This window comes from Pantherophis guttatus, chromosome 1 (genome assembly GCF_059756535.1).
Source record: "Pantherophis guttatus breed Tessera chromosome 1, ASM5975653v1, whole genome shotgun sequence".
Lineage (NCBI taxonomy): Eukaryota > Metazoa > Chordata > Lepidosauria > Squamata > Colubridae > Pantherophis > Pantherophis guttatus.
The window spans coordinates 24,762,307-24,784,017 of record NC_142063.1 but is presented as its reverse complement, the minus strand read 5'-3'; the positions used below and the strand labels follow the sequence as shown (position 1 = coordinate 24,784,017).

At 40.8% G+C, this 21,711-nt stretch overlaps 1 long non-coding RNA gene across 1 annotated transcript; it reads left to right on the top strand.

Annotated features, from left to right (window-relative positions):
- The first annotated feature begins 3,641 nt into the window (after nt 1-3,641).
- Nucleotides 3,642-20,421, top strand: LOC117675005 (uncharacterized). Its single transcript, XR_004594085.2, has 2 exons — nt 3,642-3,698; nt 19,806-20,421. It is a non-coding gene; the product is annotated as an uncharacterized LOC117675005 (long non-coding RNA).
- The last annotated feature ends 1,290 nt before the right edge of the window (nt 20,422-21,711 follow it).

Genomic DNA, 21,711 nt, shown 5'->3' with positions numbered 1-21,711 from the left:
TCTGGGTATTCATTATTAGAGGCTGATCTTTGCAACGTAAGTATATGGAAGTGTGTCATGGCTTGACAAAGGAGGATTTCCCAAGAAATATTTGTTGATGCTCACCTGGCTGGAAAAGGTTACACAACTTTTTCTAAAGAGTTTGGATCCCAGCAATCCACTGTCAGACAGACTGTGTACAAATGGAGGCAATTCAACACCATTGTTATCCTACTCAGGAAAGGTTGACCAAGATCAAACCAAGAATAAAGCATGCAATACTTTGGGAGATCTCTAAGAACCCCAGGGTAACATATAAAGGATGAAAGACCCCTCTTGCATTGACAAACATCAGTGTTCATAAGACCACCACCAGAAGAATATTGAACAATAATGGTATACATGGCAGGGTTACAAGGACAAAGCCACTGCTCTCCAAAAAGAACATTTCTGGTCATCTGCAGTTTCTGAAAGATCATGTGAGTCCAAAATTGGACTTTTTGGCTTGAGCTGAAAGTGTCATGCTTAATGAAGGGCAAACCCTGCATGCCAGTGTAAGAAACGTATCCTATCTGTAAAATATGGTAGTGAAAGTATTAGAATAGAATAGAATAGAATAGAATAGAATAGAATAGAATAGAATAGAATAGAATAGAATAGAATAGAATAGAATTTTTATTGGCCAAGTGTGATTGGACACACAAGGAATTTGTCTTGGTGCATACGGTCTCAGTGTACATAAAAGAAAAGATACATTTGTCAAGAATCATAAGGTACAACACTTAATGATAGTCATAGGGAAACAGTCAGTATAAATCTTAAGGATACCAGCAACAAGGTTACAGTCATACAGTCATAAGTGGGAGGAGATGGGTGACAGGAACGATGAAAAGATTAATAGTAATGCAGACTTAGTAACTACTTTGACAGTATTAAGGAAATTATTTGTTTAGCAGAGTGATGGTGTTTGGGAAAAAACTGTTCTTGTGTCTAGTTGTTCTGGTTATTATGGTTTGAATCTGCTTTGCTGCCTCTGGACCAGGATGGCTTGCTATCCTTTGTGAAACTATGAATTCTGAACTGTACCAGCAAATTCTATAAGAAAATATCTGCTGTCTGCTTATGAATTAAAGCCTAAGGGAAAGTGAATTATGGAACAAGGAAATGACCTAAAAATAAGTTGTGTGACCAAAAAATGGTTACAGGGTTGTTGTGTGGAAAATAGGAGGAGGAATATGAGTGTTCATATAGAGGTATTTATAAAAATAATAAAGGTGGGATAAGTAAGTTAATGTTTTGAAATAATCTGACCTTAACCTTATAGAAATGTTGTGAGATGATCTGAGATAGCAATAGCACATAGACTTATATACCACTTCACAGTGCTTTACAGCCCTCCCTAAGTGGTTTACAGATTCAGCATATAGCCCCCAACAATCTAGGTCCTCATTTTATCCATCTCCAAAGCACCTGAGGGTAGAACTCTAAAGCACCTGAGGGTAGAACGAGAAGCAATGGGTGGAAACTAATCAAGGAGAGAAGCAATTTAGAACTAAGGAGAAATATCCTGATAGTTAGAACAATTAATCAGTGGAACAACTTGCCTCCAGAAGTTGTGAATGCTCCAACACTGGAACTTTTTAAGAAGAGGTTGGATAACCATTTGTCTGAAGTGGTGTAGGGTTTCCTGCCTATGCAGGGAGTTGGACTAGAAGACCCCCAAGGTCCCTTCCAAATCTGTTATTATATTCTATTCTATCTCGAAAGGATGGAAGTCTGAGTCAACCTTGAGCCAGTGAGGATCGAACTCCTGGCAGTGAGCACTGAGTTAGCCTACAATATTGCAGTCTAACCACTGCACCACCACAGCTGATGAGCAGTTCATGTGAGGAAGTCTACTGACATCCTTGAGTTAAAGCTGTTCTGTAAGAAGAAACGGTCTAAAATTCCTCCAAGGTGACATGCAAGACTGAATAACAATTATTTGTGATTATTACTATTCAAGGTGGATGTGTGTGGGCACACAAGTTACTGATGCTTTTGCCTCACACAAATATGTATCTCTGGATTATTTTCCTCAATAAATAAATGAATAAGTATAATGGTTTTGACTCATTTGTTTAATGAGGTTCTCTTTATCTAATTTTAGGATTAGTGTGGGGAAAAAAAACCAGATCATGTTTTAGGTCAGGGGTCCCCAACCTTTCGGACCTCAGGGACCCCTAAATTCATAATTTTAAATCCCACTAATATGATCTGCCTAATGAGTGGCTGGATGTGCGTGGCTAGGTGGTCATGTGACTGGGTGGACATGTCCAACTCGATGTCCAACTCGATGTCACTCACATCGAGGGGCTCCTTGCTGGCCTCTACTCAGCCCTCCCCTGCCAGCCACTCCTTGCCTCCCCACTCAGGCTCCTTAGGGCCCCAACTGGAAGCAGTTGTTAGAGCTAAGCAGCCACCACGAGAAAGAGTTGGCAAAACAGCTCAGTTCAGATTGGATCTGACCAAGAAGGAGGCTAAATAGAAGCACCTCACCAAGAACTACAAGCATAGGCTTTCCAAGCAGAGGGAAAACCTGCGGGAGTACAAGGCCTGGAGATTCAACAGGCTGAGATGGTCAGCCAGTTCTAGGCCATGATGCTGTCCCACTGGAACAAGGCCCTCCGGCTCTTCGCCATCAGTGGCGCTTCCCTCCAGCCTTCGCCCAAAGCCCTGCACCAGGAGGCTGAAGCAGACCCCAAGTCAGAATTTCTGGCCCCCTCCAACAGTGACCACTGTTTTAGGTCATGTTTATGCAGAAATCCTGACAATTCAAAAAGGTTCACAAACTTTTAAGCCCTATTAGGTATCTTCCTTCCCCACCTCCTTTCTCTTTATCTCTGTCTGTCATCTACATCTGAATGAAAGACAGAATGAATTGTAACTGGAGTGTTTATAATCTGTGAACATTTAATTTAAATTGTATCTCGCACATGCTTCTCCCTCTTTACAATAAATAAAATGCCTTCAATTAGATTAGTAGTTATTTCCTTCAGAGATACAAAATATAGAGGTAATTAAAAGAGAGAAAGGAGGTGTATACAACTCATTCCCTCTGTGTTGTTAAAAGGCTACAATTAAACAAAGTTGATGGAAACTGCTAGAAAGATAGATTATCTTCCTGCATCATATTTTTATTTATTTATTTTTAAAAAAAACATTCTCAGTAGAACTGGTGAGAACAAGACTGTGCATTTAATGGACTAAATTAGAGACTAATCAGCACTACAGAAGTAATTGCCTCTCATTTTCCTCTGTGAATCTGACTCTATAAACAGAGTTTCAGCACCCATTTTGGGGGAAGACTGATAGGCTTGTCAAGGTCTAAGTAAAGTTATTCCAGGGATCGTCAGACTTCAATTTTTTTTATTTTTTAGCAAATGAATAAATTTGGAATTTTGAGAACATCCCATCAGCACTGTGACCATCAATAGGAAGATAAGAAAAAGGCATAATTTATTTTTTATATATATAAAAGATTTTTCAGCAGCTCACAACATGGTGTCACAACCATATGATTGAAATCCAACCCCTTTTTTTCATGTATTGTATAGTTGTAGCACCATATTGATTTTTTTTTTCAATGGCTCTCTAGGAAATAACTATTTAATTAACCTGTTTTCTATCATTGCAGAGTTATGGAGTCATCATTTTAAATGACAAGAAAGAGAATACTGGTAAAATGATAGGGAAAACTTCCCAACTAGAATAATAGTTCAACTGTGAAATGGGCAAGATGCCCCTCACTTTAAATTGGATTTGAGCAGGGAGAATTGATAGTTACCTATCAGGGATGTTTTCTTGCCCTGAGCAAGGATTGGCCTACATCAGGAGTGTCAAACTCGATTTCATTGAGGGCCGCATCAGTGTTGTGTTTGATCTCGGGGGGGGGGAGGCGGATCTGACCCATGGACCTTGAGTTTGACACCCCTGGCCTACATGAACCCTACAAATCTACATACTTATGATGACATTCATCTTATATTTGAACATTCCGAGCATGGAGAGCATTGTGATATCCTTGACTAGTCTTTTAATCTTGCCATGCTTTCCCAGAATGCCTAATTCTAAGATGTAATTAAGTTTTGATGACAAGTTTTGTCACAAATGGAATCTTGTCTAGACTGTTCTGATCAAGCATGTTCAACAATTCAATTCAGGGTAGCATAGTTACATTTATACTTTGGCTTTTCAAGTAAAAATGTACATGGAGAAAAACCAGAGCACACATCTTGTTTTCTTCCATATTTATGGGGTTTTTTTGCTTTGAAGATAGCTGTAGGGTCTCTCCGCCCAAACCTTCATACATAGAACTCTGTCACTGAGAAAGAATGTGGGGCAAAGACCTTGCTTCACATAACTCCTAAGCAGTTTCAGATGTAAAGATGAATTTTCCAGAGAACTGAAATGTCATGGAATTACTGGGTCATGCTCTTTGGATTGTGCAGATGTCAAAAATATGGCCTTTTGGGGAACTAGGACTTCCCAGGTTACCTGAAGAACCATTGCATCCCAATGGAATTTGCCTACCTCACTTTTGCTGTAAGAAGGGACATGTTATGGACCCTATCAGTCAAAGAATTCTGACTGATGGGATCCAGAAAATCCTTTACTGTAACGTTGTACCCTTTGAGATAAGATCCACCATCACACTCCTGACTTTTTGGAATGTGCCATTCTTGAGATGGTTAGTGGGTTAAATAGAAGATCCCACCTCCACCTGTGGTACATTATCCCGTATCTTGACTAATTCTCTGTTAATTCTAAGGTTATATTTTTGTTTTATTTTTATAATATTGTTTTATCATGTTGTAAACCACCCAGAATCACATGACAGTGAGATGGGCAGCATATAATACAGAGAATTAAGTAACATATAAAAAACAATGTTCTTGGTTGACAGAAATCAGATTTTGTTGCTTCCTCTCTTCTGCAGGAAATCTGAGTGAAAATATATCTATCATACTTAAAACAGTTACAGCTTGATAAACTGTGAATTCTCACTTTTTCTTGGATTTTGCTTTCATATCCACTTGGATAGATTATGGGATAGACTGATTCCTCCACTTCAAGGCCCCCCCATCCTAGGGCAGGAATCTCTGCTCCAGAGAGAGTCAACCAGAGTGTAATTAATTTGCAAAATACTTTAATTCAGATGTGACACTGTCACCCTTTTCTCCTCCAAGAACATCTTCGCTCAGGAGAACAATAATTAATATATTCATTAGGAAATGTTTAATGTTAGGCTTTCCATTTTTGAAGACAGGTTTGAAGGATAGAACTGCAATCAAGAAATTATATTAAAAAACAAATCCCAAAGGATCTCAATGTTTGGCAGGACAGATGCTGTCAAACTGGATTTCCAGTTTTGATGAAACATTCTTCAGTATTCACAGAGGCCTGGTGTCCTTTCTCTTTGTGGCACTCAGTGACTTTTCTCTGATTCCCTGAGCTGTACTTTAATTATACACACAACAAACAGCTAATTGGCAGTATGCTCTGGATGGACAAAAGAAAGTATTGCTTCACATAACACCTAATTAACTTGTGAAATCCATCACCCCAAGATGAGGTGATGGCCATTAGTTTAGTTGACTTAAAAAAAAAAAAAGCTTAAGGAAAAATGGGTGAAAGGGCCATTCACAGTTATATTCCATAACTACATGCAATCTTTATGTGCCCAACTGGATTCTGGATGTACATCAATTTCTGGGGACAAGTAGCCGATAATTTTGCCATTAGTCTTTGGTGATGGCATTTGCAGGAGTATCTCTCTTGTAAAGAGGAAAGCAATAGCACTTAAACTTATATACCGCTTTCCAGTGCTTTCCAGCCCTCTCTAAGTCGCTTACAGGGTCAGCATCTTGCCCCCAACAATTTGGGTCCTCATTTTACCCACCTCAGAAGGATGGAAGCCTGAGTCAACCTTGAGCCTGGTGAGATTTGGACCAGACTGAATGGATATCATCATCGTCATCATCATCATCGTCATCATCATCCTAAATAAATAAATGGAAAAGGGGAAAAGGCAAGGGGGAAATGCTTCTTAATGCAACGGGGCAAAGACAAGTTCAACATCTAAAAGAAGAATTGCTGGAAGCCAAGTGCTCTGTCCCAAGCTATCCTAGAGGAAGGCTGTTATAAGTAAAATCAAATCAAAGCCATTCATTTTTTAAAAGGCTATTTTCTACTATTCACATATAAAACCAAGAAATAAGGAACAGCCAGACAATTAATTCTACAGATTCATTGATTACACTTCATATTCCACCTTTCACCAAGATCTTTCAAAGATCCTCCTCTTCTACTACACTTAAAAAGTAAGTGTTGGCCAAGTTGTAAACATAGAGGATACTGAGCTGCCTTGATTGTGATGAGCTTCCTTTCCTCCACATCAATTCCATTTGAATTAAATATTCCCAGAGGTAAAAAGTAAAAACTTGCTTGAGTTTTTGCTCACCATCTGGTGACAACATAGAAACATCCTTTTTTTTTTTTTTTTTTTTGGTGGCAACAATATATTAGTACCATTTTTGTCTTCTGTAATTATTCTTTCCTTTATTTCTCAAATTAGCATCTGACCACAGTATTAAAGCCAGTTCTCTTATGATCACAAGCATCTGCCCAGATGTCATCATGGACACTCTGTGCATGCAGAGTGCACATGTTATTTATTTTTTATTTATTTATTTAATTTTATTTCTATACCACCCTTCTCCCGAAGGACTCAGGGCAGTGTACAGCCTATTAAAAGCACAAAGACAAACAACAATTAAAATAATTTAAAATTATTAAATAATTTCGGCTCAATATTAACCCCCCCCCAAAAAAAATTTAAAACATCCAATTTAAAATCATTACATTGATAGCCTGGCCTGGTGGAACAGCAGGGTCTTAAGGGCACAGCAAAATACCCTGAGGTCGGAGATCTTACGCATTTCCGGGGGCAGTTCATTCCACAGGGCTGGGGCTCCCACAGAGAAGGCCCTCCCCCTGGGTGTCACCAGCCAATATATCTTGGCCGATGGCATCCTGAGGAGACCCTCTCTGTGGGAGTGAACTGGCCGGTGGGAGGCTACTGGTGGCAGAAGTCGGTCTTGAAGGTACCCGGGTCCTATGCCATGGAGCGCTTTAAAGGTGGTAACCAACACCTTGAATCACACCCAGAAGACCACTGGGAGCCAGTGCAGCTCGCGCAGGAGGGGTGTCACATGGGCACAACGGGTTGCGCCCATAACCACCCGCGCGGCCGCATTCTGGAACAGTTGGAGCCTCTGAGTGCTCTTCATGTTATGAACCAGTAGCGAAGGTAAGTGAATATTACTACTGGCATGGGGCTGTTCTTGAAGAATATCTGGAAGCTGAATTGATGCAGAATGTGGCAGCAAAGGTAGTAATGGGCACATTGTGATATGTCCATATAATTAATACCCCTACTTTATAAGCAGAATTGGCTCCCAACTGATTTCTAGATGAAATTCAAGATACTGGCTTCATTCCATAGAAATAGAGGACCCCAGCCTAGTTGAAAATTACAGACCAATCTCTTTATGTTACGTCACCTGCAAAGTCATGGAATCAATCATCAACCAATCCATTACCCTCCACCTGGAAACAAACAACCTATTCTCTAATAAACAATTTGGTTTCAGAAAAAAATTATCCTGTAATCTACAACTTCTACATTGCAAAAACATATGGACTACAAATCTTGACCAGGGCAAAGCAATAGATGCGATTTACATAGACTTGTGTAAAACCTTTGATTCAGTGGTACATGACAAACTACTTCTAAAACTGAAATCCTATGGCATCTCCGGGCCCCTCCATAATTGGATAACTGTGTTTCTATCAAACAGACAACAAGTGGTCAAAATAGGGAGTGACCTATTAATAGCAGTGTCCCCCAAGGCAGCATTCTAGGACCAACACTCTTCATACTATACATAAATGACCTTTGTGATCATATTATGTAACTGTGTTATCTTCGCCAATGATGTAAAACTATTTAACACCACCAACAATGCTGCTACCCTTTAAAAAGACCTTGACTTTGTGTCGGAATGGTCAAAAAATTGGCAACTCCAAATCTCAACCAACAAATGCTCTGGCAAAAAGAATCAGAACACATGCTCTTACACATTGGCAAAAAGAATCAGAACACAAAATACAAGCTGAGTGGACACAACCTTGTAGATGACCCTCACTCTGTCAAGGACCTTGGAGTACTCATATCAAATGATTTAAGTGCCAAAGCCCACTGTAACAACATTGCCAAAAATGCATTAAGGGTTGTAAACCTAATCTTGCATAGCTTCTTCTCCGGTAATATTACACTACTAACCAGAGCATACAAAACATTTGCTAGACTAATTCTTGAATACAGCTAATCTGTCTGGAACCCGCACTGCATATCCAAAATTAATACAATTGAACGTGTCCAAAAATATTTCACAAGAAGAGTCCTCCACTCCTCTGCTCGCAACAAAATACCTTATGCCACCACACTTGAAATTTTGGGCTTAGAAAATTTAGAACTACACCACCTTTGGTATGACCTAAGCATAGCTCATAAAATCATCTGCTACAATGTCCTACCTGTCAATGACTACTTCAGCTTCAACCACAACAATACACAAGCACACAATAGATACAAACTTAAAGTGAACTGCTCCAAACTCGATTGCAGAAAATATGACTTCAGCAACAGAGTGATCAGTGCCTGGAATGCACTACCTGACTCTGTGGTTTCGTCCCCAAACCCCCCAAATTTTAACCTTAGACTGGCTACTGTTGACCGCACCCCATTCCTAAGAGGTCTGTAAAGGGTATGCATAAGAGCATCAGCATGCAGAATGTTGCTTTGAAAGGTATAGTATAAGGGGGATATAATAATATTATTAGAAAGAAAGGGTCAGCATATGGGGGGGTGGAGTAAAAAGGATGGTAAAGTATTATATAATCTGTTATTAATTTGGGTTTTATTTTGGAGAAGCCACGGGGGGGAGGGGAGGGGGAGGGGGGGTTAGGGAGGAGGGGGGGAAAGGGGGAAAATTGTATTTGAAAAACTTTTTCAATAATAAAAAAAAGAGCATCAGCATGCCTAGCATCCCTGTCCTAATGTTCCCTTTAATTGTATTCATTTTATGCATTCAATTCATGCTTATACTTATATATATTATCTAATACATACTCAACAAAATAAATAAATAATAAATAAATAAATAGTTATTTCTGACCCTCCTACATTCCCTCTGAATATGGGCATATTTCCCACTTGATATAATGTCATCTCGTGGTACCAAGGCGGTGAATCTTCTCTACTGTAGCATCTGCCTTTTGAAACAATCATCCCTCAAGAGTCAGATAGCCTTAACCCTGTTAGATTTGAGGCAAAGTTTAAAAACTTGAGGTGTTTTTGCTAGTGTTGGGCATAGTGATAGATGGGTTTGCTTTCTGCAAAATGGACTATATAATCAGTGGGCCTGGCTGTATATTGTTTAATTTGGTTATAGATTTTCTTTTTCAGTTGAGGGTTTATGTGCTTTATTTGCCTTGTTGTTTTGTTGTTTGTTTGAGGAATGCTACTTGGAGTCATGATTACACAAATGTATTCATTTATTTGATTTATGGTTTTGAAAACTGATGGTGTTGTGAGCAGTGTTTAAAAGTAAATATACATAATAAAATATACAATACAAATAATAAAATATACAGTATAACTATCCAACAAAAAGACAGCAGCCAAGAATAAGTATCTCAGAACAAGATCAAATCACCCAGGCTTTAGTAATTCAGCTGCCCAGAATTACCTTGCGATGGCTGATAAGTGTAATTAATTAAATGTATTTAATTAATTATTCCCAGACATTAATTAAATTTATTTAATTAATTAAATTGTTTATTAAATAAATATTATTCATATTAATCATATTTACTAGTATTAATCATATTTATTTATTTAATTAATTATTCCCAGGCATAAGAATTGAGGGGTATCTCAATAAATATTTCACAACAAGATCGAATCACCCAGGCTTTAGTAACTCAAACTGCCCAGAGTTACCTTGTGGTAAGATGGTCAGCCAATATATTTAATTACTTAATTAACTCAATTCTCATGCCTGGGAAAACAGTCAGGTCTTCAGTGTTTATATATATAAAACTATCTATATCTATATCATCTATACTATATCTATATCTATATCTATATCTATATCTATATCTATATCATCTATACTATATCTATATCTATATCTATATCTATATCTATATCTATATCTATATCTATATCTATATCTATATCTATATCTATATCTATATCTATCTATCTGTCAGCCTCCGCCTTTACTGCTTTGGCTGCCATGAGAAACGGGTGGGGGAGAATTAGAGAGCGTGGGGGGGAAGCGTGCTGGAGGATTTTTGAAGAAACGAAACCTAATCTCCGAAGTGGCTATCAGGTCAACCATCATCGCATTCCTGATTGATGACGATGCCAGACATGCTTCCACCTGACCTCTGGAAAACCTTTGGATTGAGTGATTGATGATGGACAGTGGGAGGGGATGCTTTCTATATGCAATTTTCGTGCCTATTACTTTTTTTTTTTAATTTGATTTATATGCCGCCCTTCTCCGGAGACTCAGGGCGGCTTACAATGTGTTAAGCAATAGCCTTCATACTTTTGTATATTTATACAAAGTCAGCTTATTGCCCCCACAAACTGGGTCCTCATTTAACCTACCTTAGAAAGGATGGAAGGCTGAGTCAACCTTGAGCCTGGTAAGATTCAAACCTGCAGTAATTGCAGGCAGCTGTGTTAATAACAGGGTGCTTTAAACCACTGTACTACCAAGGCCCTTGGTAGTAAAGCTGAAACGTTAGTTTCAGCTTTTCCTTGGTTGCGTTCACTTCATTTTCTAGTAAAAGTACATTACTCTATAAATAATGGAGTTTGGTTTATTCTTTCCTGGACTTTGAAGGAAGCACACTTGACACTATCTATCTATCATTTATCTATATCCAGAGGTGGGCTGCTGCCGGTTCAGTCCGGTTTGCTAGAACCGGTTGTTCTGATTCTGCACGGTTCAGAGAACTTGCAAGTTGGACCACTGGCTGGCCCTCCTGCTTGTTTTTTGGGGCTGTTTTGGGGCCATTTTCAGGCCATATTTCGGGCCATTTTCAGGCCATATTTCGGGCCATTTTCAGGCCATTTCTCCAGCCAAAATTGGCCCAAAAATCACCCTGAAAACAGCCCAAAAAACATCCTGAAAATGGCCCCAAAATGCCCCCTAACCAGGCCATTTTGGGGCTATTTTCAAACTGTTTTTCCAGCCAAAATCAGCCTGAAGACTGGCCTGAAAATGGCCTAAAAAAGGCCTGAAATCGGACCAAAAAACGACCTGAGAACGGTCTCAAAATGGTCCAAAAAAGGCTGGCTATGAGAGGAAGAGAAGCCAGGTGAGCTGGACCCAGACATTTCCCAGGTCCCCTCGTCCCAGAAGCAGCAATCTCACACTCTTCTCCTCTCTGCTATTAGCCCTGTTCTTCGCATGGGATCGCCCAGCCACTGAGACGGAGAGGGAGAAGGGGGAGGCATTTCTGCGTGCTCCTGTTTCTGTGTGGCACTCTACCCTCGATGCTAGTGGCTGATGCTGCCCACTTCTCCCTCTCCCTCTCTGCTGCTGGGTGAGCCCGTGAGAATAAGGGCTAGCAGAGAGGGGAGAGTGCAAGGTTGCTGCTTCTGGGAAGCATCTGGGTCCAGCTTTCCCAGTCTAGATTGACTCAGTCTCTCTCCCTCCCTCCCTCCCTCCCTCCCTCCCTCCCTCCCTCTCTCTCTCTCTCTCTCTCTCTCACACACACACACACACACACACACACACACCATAAACATGCACACACACACAAACAAGTTGGATCTTTCTTTCCTCCCACCCCCCCACTGGAGACCCCTGGATTCCATCCCCAACCCTGCCTGTCCTATGCAGGTACCACCCACACAAGTGATGTAGAGTTGGCCATGTCCACTCAGTCCCATGATTCCCCCAACAATGCCCACCCAGCCACGCTCACCCAGCCAGTCATTAGGGCAGAGAACCAGTTACATGATATGGAATAGAAGTAAATGTACCAAGGCGAAAACTCCCTAACCATCATTAATCTCAAGGACCAAAACAAGGCAATTATGAATTGTGCTCCAGATTTCAAAATAACACTGTTAATCGTAACAATGCTACTTTGTGATCCCTACAAGGTACCCTGGGGTTATATACCATTAATGATACTGCTGTAGCATTGCTTAGATTCATATGCTCTGAATACCATGAAATTTACCTCTGTTTTCTGGAATAGCTGATGCCTCTGAATTTCAACCTGAAGTGACGCTTGCTTCCCCAAATCGCACTAACTGTACACTGGTGGCTACTGAAATGGATGTCATGTAACTCAGGAAATGCCCTTGGTGCACCTATGATTTATGTGGTGTGGCTATTCTTCCATGTCTAATTTTATGTATGTATGTATTTAAAGATACTAGTGAGGACACTCACAGAGCAAAAATCATTTCAAATTTATTGGTTAAATAAATCCTGTGGATAACAAACAGGGATAAGGAAATGGCAGCAATTCCACGACACACCGATGTTAGCTTAGAGCAACCATAACACATTACTTCCTTGTGCTATTTTATATAAAAAATATGTCCAGAATTTTCATTAAGTATCAGTTCTTTATTTGATAGTACAAGCTCCATGGTAGTTTTTCATAATCAAATAGTCCGGCTAGGCTCTGAGAATCAAACATGGTTGAACAGAATGAATATAAAGATATGTGTGTACACACACACACACACACACACACACACACACACACACACAGATGAAAAAGTAACAAGAATGGGTGTAAAAAATTACAGCTGATTAGATTGTTAAGAATACCTAGGAAAGTGTTTGGGAGAATTTTAACTGAGAAGGTACAAAAGGAGATAATGAAAATAATTTGAGAGTGTACTGCAGGTTCATGCTGGGCAACAGGTTACTGAAAAAATGAATATAACATAGCTTATTGTACATTAGATACAATAAAGGGAATTTATTTGAAATACAGATTGTTTGAAATGTATATAGAGTTAAAGGTTGCCAAAAGTTATAACAGGAACATATAGAAGAGAAGCACATGGAAAGAAATGGAATGATTAGGTAATGGGTCAATGTGAGCAGAGATGTTAGACATCCCATTGTTGTGTTGTGTTTCTGGATAATTATACAGTATACGGGATGCTTCCAGTGACATTAAGGATCTATTGCTTAGGCATGAACTGAATGTATATGTGCTAATCCATCCATCAGTGGGACTGACTAGGTGGTTCTGCCCCAGGCGCCTGATGGATCCTGATAGGTTCCAGATGGTGCTTGGGCCATTTCCTGGGACTCTGGCTCATGACTCGGCTGAAGACCTGGGACAGTGCGGCCGCTGGGGCTTTGGACCGCGTCATGCCTTTGCAGCCTCTGACCCGTCATCGAACTCATCTGGCTCCTTGGTTCTCCGAGGAGCTGAGGGAGATGAAGCCCCGGAAAAGACGCCTGGAGAGCGGTTGGAGGACCAGCCATTCCGAATCCAACCAAACACTGGTGAGGTCTCATATTAAGACCTACCTAGTGGCGATAAAAGCGGCAAAATCTAGCTATTTTGCTGCCCTTATTGCGTCATCAGATAATCACCCAGCTGCCCTGTTTAGGGTGACCCGCTCCCTCCTCCATCTGGGAGCGCGGGATGATCCCTTGCAGGGTCGAGCTGAGGATTTTGTGCAGTATCTGAATCACAAGATCGCTCAGATTTGGGAAGGCCTGGCCTCTGACTGGGTAAGTCCAGACGAGATGACTGAGGCTGGTCTTGAGAGTGTTATCTGGGAGGAGTTTGATCTTGTGGCTCCCGAGGACGTGGACAGGATTCTGGGATGGCTGAACGTGACCACATGTTTATTGGACCTGTGTCCCTCCTGGTTGGTGCTGGCTTCCCGGGAGGTTACACGAGGCTGGCTCCAGAGGATTATTAACGCTTCTTTGAGTGAGGGTGTCCGACCGGCCACCTTGAAAGAAGCAGTGGTGAGGCCCCTCCTCAAGAAGCCCTCTCTGGATCCGGCTGTTTTGGCTAACTATCGTCCAGTCTCCAACCTTCGTTTTATTGCAAAGGTTGTTGAGAGTGTGGTGGCGCGGCAGCTTCCACAGTACCTGAATGAAGCTGTCTATCTAGATCCACTCCAGTCTGGCTTCAGGCCTGGGTACAGCACGGAAACGACATTGGTCACATTGGTGGATGATCTCTAGAGGGCTCGGGATAGGGGATGCTCCTCTATCCTGGTCCTGTTAGATCTCTCAGCGGCTTTTGATACCATCGACCATGGTATCATGTTGAACTGGTTGGAGGAGTTGGAGGTGGTGGGCACCATTTTGCGGTGGTTCTCCTCCTACCTCTCTGACTGGTCGCAATCTGTGTTGGCAGGGGGGCAGCGGTCGACCCCGAGGTGCCTTGTTAGTGGGGTGCCGCAAGGGTCGGTCCTCTCGCCCCTTCTGTTCAACATTTATGTAAAGCCGCTGGGTGAGATCATCCATGGCTTTGGGGTGGAGTTCCATGAGTACGCTGATGGCACTCAGCTGTACATCTCCACCCCAGACCACCCCAACAATGCCCTTGAAGTGATGTCCCAGTGCCTGGAGGCCGTGCAGGCCTGGATGGGGAGAATCAGGCTCCGACTCAACCCTTCCAAGACCGAGTGGCTGTGGCTTCTGGCGTCCTGATATAGCCAGCTGGTGCCATCGCTGGTTATTGGGGGCGAATCATTGGCCCCCACGGAAAGGGCTCGTAACTTGGGCGTCCTCCTGGATACATGGCTGTCTTTAGAAGAGCATATGATGGCCGTGGCCAGGGGGGCTTTTTATCAGGTCCGCCTGATATGCCAGTTGCGTCCCTTTCTAGATCAGGACTCCCTACGCACGGTCACTCAGGCACTTGTCACTTCCCGCCTGGACTACTGCAATGCTCTCTACATGGGGTTCCCCTTGGGGTGCACCCGGAGGCTCCAGTTGGTCCAGAATGCGGCCACGCGGGGGATTATGGGAGCGACGGGGCGCTCCCATGTGACACCTCTCCTGCATGAGCTGCACTGGCTTCCTGTGGTCTTCCGGGTGCGCTTCAAGGTGTTGGTGACCACCTTTAAAGCACTCCATGGCTTAGGGCTGGGGTATCTACGAGACCGCCTTCTGCCGCCAATAGCCTCCCACCGGCCAGTTCGCTTGCACAGAGCGGGCCTCCTCAGAGTGCCGTCAGCCAGACAATGTCGGCTGGTGACCCCCAGGGAGAGAGCCTTCTCTGTGGTGGCACCTGCCCTCTGGAACAACCTACCCCCAGAGATATGCACGATACCAGACCTCCGGACTTTTCGTCGGGCCCTGAAAACACATCTATTTCATCTAGCCGGGCTGACTTGACCCCATCCTTGCGGTTTTAAATTTATAATTGGTTTTAACTGGGTTATTTTAAATTGATGGCCAAAATTATTTAATGTTTTTTAAATTGCTTTTAAATTTTTTATGTTGTGTTTTTACCATGGCTGTTCACGCCCTGAGTCCTGTTGGAGAAGGGCAGTATACAAATTAAATAAATAAATAAATGAATAAATAAATAAATAAATAAATAATATATGCTAATAATGCTGCATTGGTTGAAAACCCAAATGATATGCTGTGATTGTTTGACAGACTGTATGATACAACAAATAATAGATTTGGAGGTAGGTCTGTTTGATGGGAACAATGAAGCTAATGATCACAAATTATACATGAATGGCAAAAACTGGGGAAAAGATGAATCTGTGTACCCAGGTAGATGTTTTCTAAGACGGGAAAGTGAAATTTTAAGCCATGCAGATGTTGATTGAAGGTTAGTGGTTAATATCTGGTCTAGCATGAGGAAAAATGTTTATTTTTATAAACGTTATTTATCCTGACCATTTGTTATATAGAAAGCAAGAATTTGATATCAGGAGGAACATAAGAGTATGTTGTCTGTAGTAGGAGTGGAGACCACGAGGAGATGTTTCAGCTGTAGAAGGAATGAGAATTGAATACAAAAGTCAATGATGAGCAGGATGTCAACTTGCAAAGCATCCCTGGCCTGCTCTCGAGTTGCCATAGGCAAGGGGGATGGGAACCCGATGAAGCAGCATGGCAGCCAAATACAGGAGCACATTCCAGACATATCTGTCTCAAGGCTGCCTCCCAAGGTTACTCACAGTGGCCGGAGGGGAGTGATCTCTACAACCTGCGAAATTGCCCCGTTGGTGAATGTGATTGTTGATACACCCTGGGGAGGAGGGGAAAACAGAATTATGATTGGGACGTAAATTACGTGGGATCAGAGTTGGCTTCTCTTGGAATGTGCCGGCATGGAGCTCCTAATAAATATCTGGATAAGCTTGCCTCGAGGCTCATGTTTCAATTAGGGCATCCCATTGGAACCCTGACACATGAACCTGTACTTTGAACTGATTAGGATAAGGAGCATCAAATTACAAGTCAAATGTATGAAAGAAACATGAATAGCTGGAGTGAAAGGGGAATATTGGCTTAAGTGAGTTGAGAAGATAAAAAAACAAGGCAATATACAGTATGATGCAACATTTGACTATGGTTTAAATAAATGAATAAATGCAAAACACTAGACTTGTCTGAATAATTACTTGGACTAAGTTTTTACTCCAGGCAACTAAACAGACAAATCTTATTGTTTTCTTGACAACATTTTTGGGAGTGGTTCCAAGGGCTGAGAGAGAGAGAGTGACTGGCCCAGGGTACTCCGGCTTGCTTAATGCCCAAGCCAACATTAGCTTCTTAAATTTTGGTTTAGCTACAGTAAACTGTCAAGAATGATTTGCAAAGGTAGGAAAAAAATAGAAAACAGTGGTGTTGGTAGAAACTGTATTTTTTTTTCCTTTACACATTGCAGTTCTTAATTTTTTTCTGCATTTTGTATAAAGTTGCTTACCTCAGAAGGGAAAATAGCATAACTGAAATATATTATCAGGTGAAATAAATAGATAAAAATAGTGTCTCACTACTGGCAACATAATGAACCAATTTGTACCTTGAATGTATCCAAGATGTCAAATATTTCCACTTTATTAGCAAAGAGAATTATACCTGTGAATTTCCACATATTGTTGGATTTAATTCCCAGCATCCTTCATCATCTGTGAGGTTGTTTGGTGCTGCCATAACTTGTACTTCAGCATTCTGGAGTACCATATGTGGCTTCTCTTTGATCAAAGAGCCACGGGTTGGTGAGTCTAGCTGCAGAATCTTATACTCTGTTTGCTTCATGGAAATCACTTCTGAGCTCTACAAATCAATATGTTTTGCATATTATTCACAGAACATAAAGTAAAGTTAGTGCAAATACAGCCGTACAATTATTGAACAGCACATAATGACGAAACTATATCAACCCTACTATAAAGTGACAAAATCTAACTGCATGTTCATTTGACAAGCTTTTCTTTCCAGTTCTGTATACAAGGACTTAAGAGCAGTAAAAAAAGCGTTCAATTGTAGATGTTTTTTCTTTCTTTCTTAATATGAGAAAAAAAAAATCAGAGAAGGTCATTTCAAACACATATCCACATTGTTCTCATGTCTATTTGAAGAACAATTTCTATCAAACATCACATCATCATTTTTCCCAACAAGCACTTTAACTTAGCGATCCCCTCAGAGAAGGGGGGGGAGAGAATTAGATACAATTATTCAAGATATTTTTTAAAAATGTCCTGCCACATTTCAAAGACACTTTTTGTTTGAATATAATTTTTAAGAATTTTGATTACCATAGTAAAAACTAACACAAACTAGGCTCAGAAAGAGAATGGAATTGAGAAAAATACAGGAAAAAAAGAAATATATATATAAATTTGGTATAAAATGGTTTGTCGAGAATGCGACTGCTTGAGGGCTCCTGGATTGGAGCTGAAAGGCGAAAGGGATGCAGTATGCTCCCTCCCACATGTTGGGGTAGACCAGATGCCGCGATAGAAAAATACTTAATCTCTCCCCTGGCTCAAGCTGATGAAGGGAGGAGAACTTGTGGCTCAGAGGTTAATACAACTGCCTAACATGTAGGCTGCCCAAGTTCAAATTCAAGTAAGGGTATGGCTAGCTGATGAGAGCTATATAGCTTGAAATAGATCTATACTAGTCTCTCTTTATTTCTTTATCAGCGAAATATAAATTTATATATATATATATAGAGAGAGAGAGAGAGAGAGAGAGAGAGAGAGAGAGACAGAGACAGAGACAGAGACAGAGACAGAGACAGACAGACAGACAGACAGAGACAGAGAGAAAGAGAATAGAATTGGAAAAAAATACAGGAAAAAAAAGAACACACACACACATGATAAAGAAACATACAAAATATGAAGAAGAAGGTCACAAATAATGATCAAGTCGCTGCTACCATACATGCTGGTTGCCAAGGGCAATTTTAATATGTGATCGTGGGAATGGTTGTAAGTATGAGGACTGCTCTTAAATCACTTTTTTAGTGGTGTCATAATGTCAGACAGTCACTAAACAAAGGGTTGTAAGTCAAGGACTATTTTTATAAAAGGAGTCGCTGCAGATTTTATTCTGCTAGTCGTTGTTGATTATAGGGAGTGGTGCTCATCTCTGTTTCAAGTCCATTGAGCCAGTGCTATCTGAAGACATTTCCATGGTCATGCAGCCAGCATGACATCATGGAGCACTGTTACCTTTCCACCTAAGTGATACCTATTTATCTACTCATATTTGCATCAGGGGTGGGTTCTAATTTTTTTTACTACCGGTTCTGTGGGCGTGGCTTATTTTGTGGGCGTGGTTTGATGGTCATGTGACAATTATTTAGGATTTAGCAAAGGTACTGGTCTACCAGGCTTTTAACTGCTTGCAGAGCTGTACCGGTCTACCCATTTATTTTTGCAGGCACTGATCTACTCATGTATTTTTGCAGGCACTGATCTACTCATGTATTTTTGCATGCACTGGTCTACCCATGTATTTTTGCAGGCACTGATCTACTCATGTATTTTTGCAGGCACTGATCTACCCATTTATTTTTGCAGGCACTGATCTACTCATGTATTTTTGCAGGCACTGGTCTACCCATTTATTTTTGCAGGCACTGATCTACTCATGTATTTTTGCAGACACAGGTCTACTCATTTGTTTTCTTTTAACGCTGATCAGCTGTAGGGAGGCCCTTTGAAGCCCTGCGGCAAGAGTTTAAGCAGTTTTTTCCCCTCTAGCCATCATCTGGGACTCAGGAGGCAGCAATAGATTGGGGGTGGGACCAAATAAAAGGTAAGAATAACGCGGGGGGGGAGGCGGGGGGGCAGAACCGGTTTGGTGATGTCATATTGTCACAGCTACTGGCTCGGCGGAACCGGGCGGAACCAGGAGGAACCCACCACTGATTTGCATGCATTCAAACTGCTAAGTTTCAGGAACTGGGGCAAGGACAGGAGCTCATCCTATCATGTGGCACTCAGGTCTTGAACCTGGACTGCTGGCTTTCCAGCCGACCAGCCCAGTATCTTAATCACTGAGCCACCATGTCACCCCTACCCAAGTAACCCCCTACTTGTATACCTTCTCCAAAATCACCTCTCTGCTCATCTATAACCTGTCATCATAGATTACACTGTATATGGCTTTTGAATAAGCAAATGTCTCATTCTCCCTTTTTTTTTTCAGAAGCATGACTGCAACTATTGACAGTGCAGTTGTACCTTTTTAAGTACAAAGCAAAATTAACATTGTGTGACATCATCTTGAAAAGTAACACAATGCACAATGCCTGTCCAAAGGGGAGAAAAACAAGGACAGAAAACCCCACATGGATCTAAGCTTTTGGCCAGGTAGATTGTCATTTCTACTTCCCCAACAGACATTAGGGCTTTCTACAAGAACCTGACAACTGAACAAGTTAATTATGCTAGGATATGGTAATCAGAAAGCATGGCACACTAAAAAGAAGCTCAGTCATTTGCCAAGACAGAAAAAAAAAGACACATCTCAAAGGAAACTAATTAATCTGTGCAAGGAGAAATGAACATGAATAAGAACTTAAAGAGAAGGGAGCCATTGAAATGGCTTCCCAGGCTGAATTGACACATGGAAATCTCATAGCAGGATGAAAGGAAAAGCTTTCACTTTCTACAAACACTCAACTGCACACTCAACTCAAGCAGATGCACATCCAGCTCCATAACCATTCCATTCCAAATTATATTTCTAGTTGTTGTGGTTTTGTATCACAATAACTTTCTGCATATATAAGACCCTTGTGAAATAAATTGGCAGTACAGACTTTTGGTTTCCACCCATTTATTTTATTTATTTTAAATAGTTTAAAGCGGTTGTTTATGCACGTATTATTGCGATTAAACAGAAAAAAAATCATTTACAGGTAAAACATTACTACGTACAATTTTGTATGCAATAGCTAAGTCTGACCGCAAGTGATGCAGTTACAAATTATCCAAACCAAGAATTTTGAGCCTAGTAGCATAGGGAATTCTATTATGCACAGAAGAGTGCAAAACTTTTCTTGTAAAATACTTCTGAACCTGCTCGATTGTACTAACGTCAGATATATGGTAGGGATTCCAAACAGTTGAACAGTACTCTAAGATTGATCTAGCGTATGTTTTATAAGCTCTAGTTAGCAATACAATGTTTCCAGAAAAGAAGTTCATAGAATTAAGTTTACAACTCTTAGTGCTTTTTTAGCAATGCTGTTACAGTGAATTTTGGAGCATAGATTGTCAGAGATAAGTACACCTAGGTCCTTAACAAAGTGAGGTTCATCTGCTAGATCAACACCACCTAGCTTATACTTGACATTCTGATTACATTTACCAATATGTGAGACAGAGCATTTATTAATCAAAATTTGAAGTTGCCAAATGATGACCATTCAGACACATAATCGAGATCACTTGGCAACGCAACAGATTTATCTGTAGTATTAAATAATTACGTCATCAGTAAGTATCAAATATCAACCAACAAATGCTGTCTTGCACATTGACAAAAAAAAATCAAAACATAAAATACAAATTAGATGGACATGACCTTGTAGATGACCCTCACTCTGTCAAGGACCTTGGAGTACTCATTTCTAAAGATCTAAGTGCCCGAGCCCACTGTAACAGCATTGCCAAAAAGGCATTAAGAGTTGTTAACCTAATCTTACATAGCTTCTTCTCTGGTAATGTTGTACTACTAACTAGAGCATACAAAACATTTGCTAGACCAATTCTTGAATACAGCTCATCTGTCTGGAACCCGCACTGCATATTGGACATAAATACAATCAAGAGAGTCCAGAGATATTTCACAAGAAGAGTCCTCCATTCCTCTAACCGCAATAAAATACCTCATGCCACCAGACTTCAAATTTTGGGCTTAGACAACATAGAACTACGCCGACTTCAGTCTGACTTAAGCATAGTACAAAGAATTATCTGCCACAATGTACTTTCTGTCGATTACTATTTCAGCTTCAACCACAATAATACACAAGCAAATAATAGATACAAACTTAAGGTAAACTGTTCCAAACTCGATTGCAGAAAATAGGACTTCAGTAACAGAG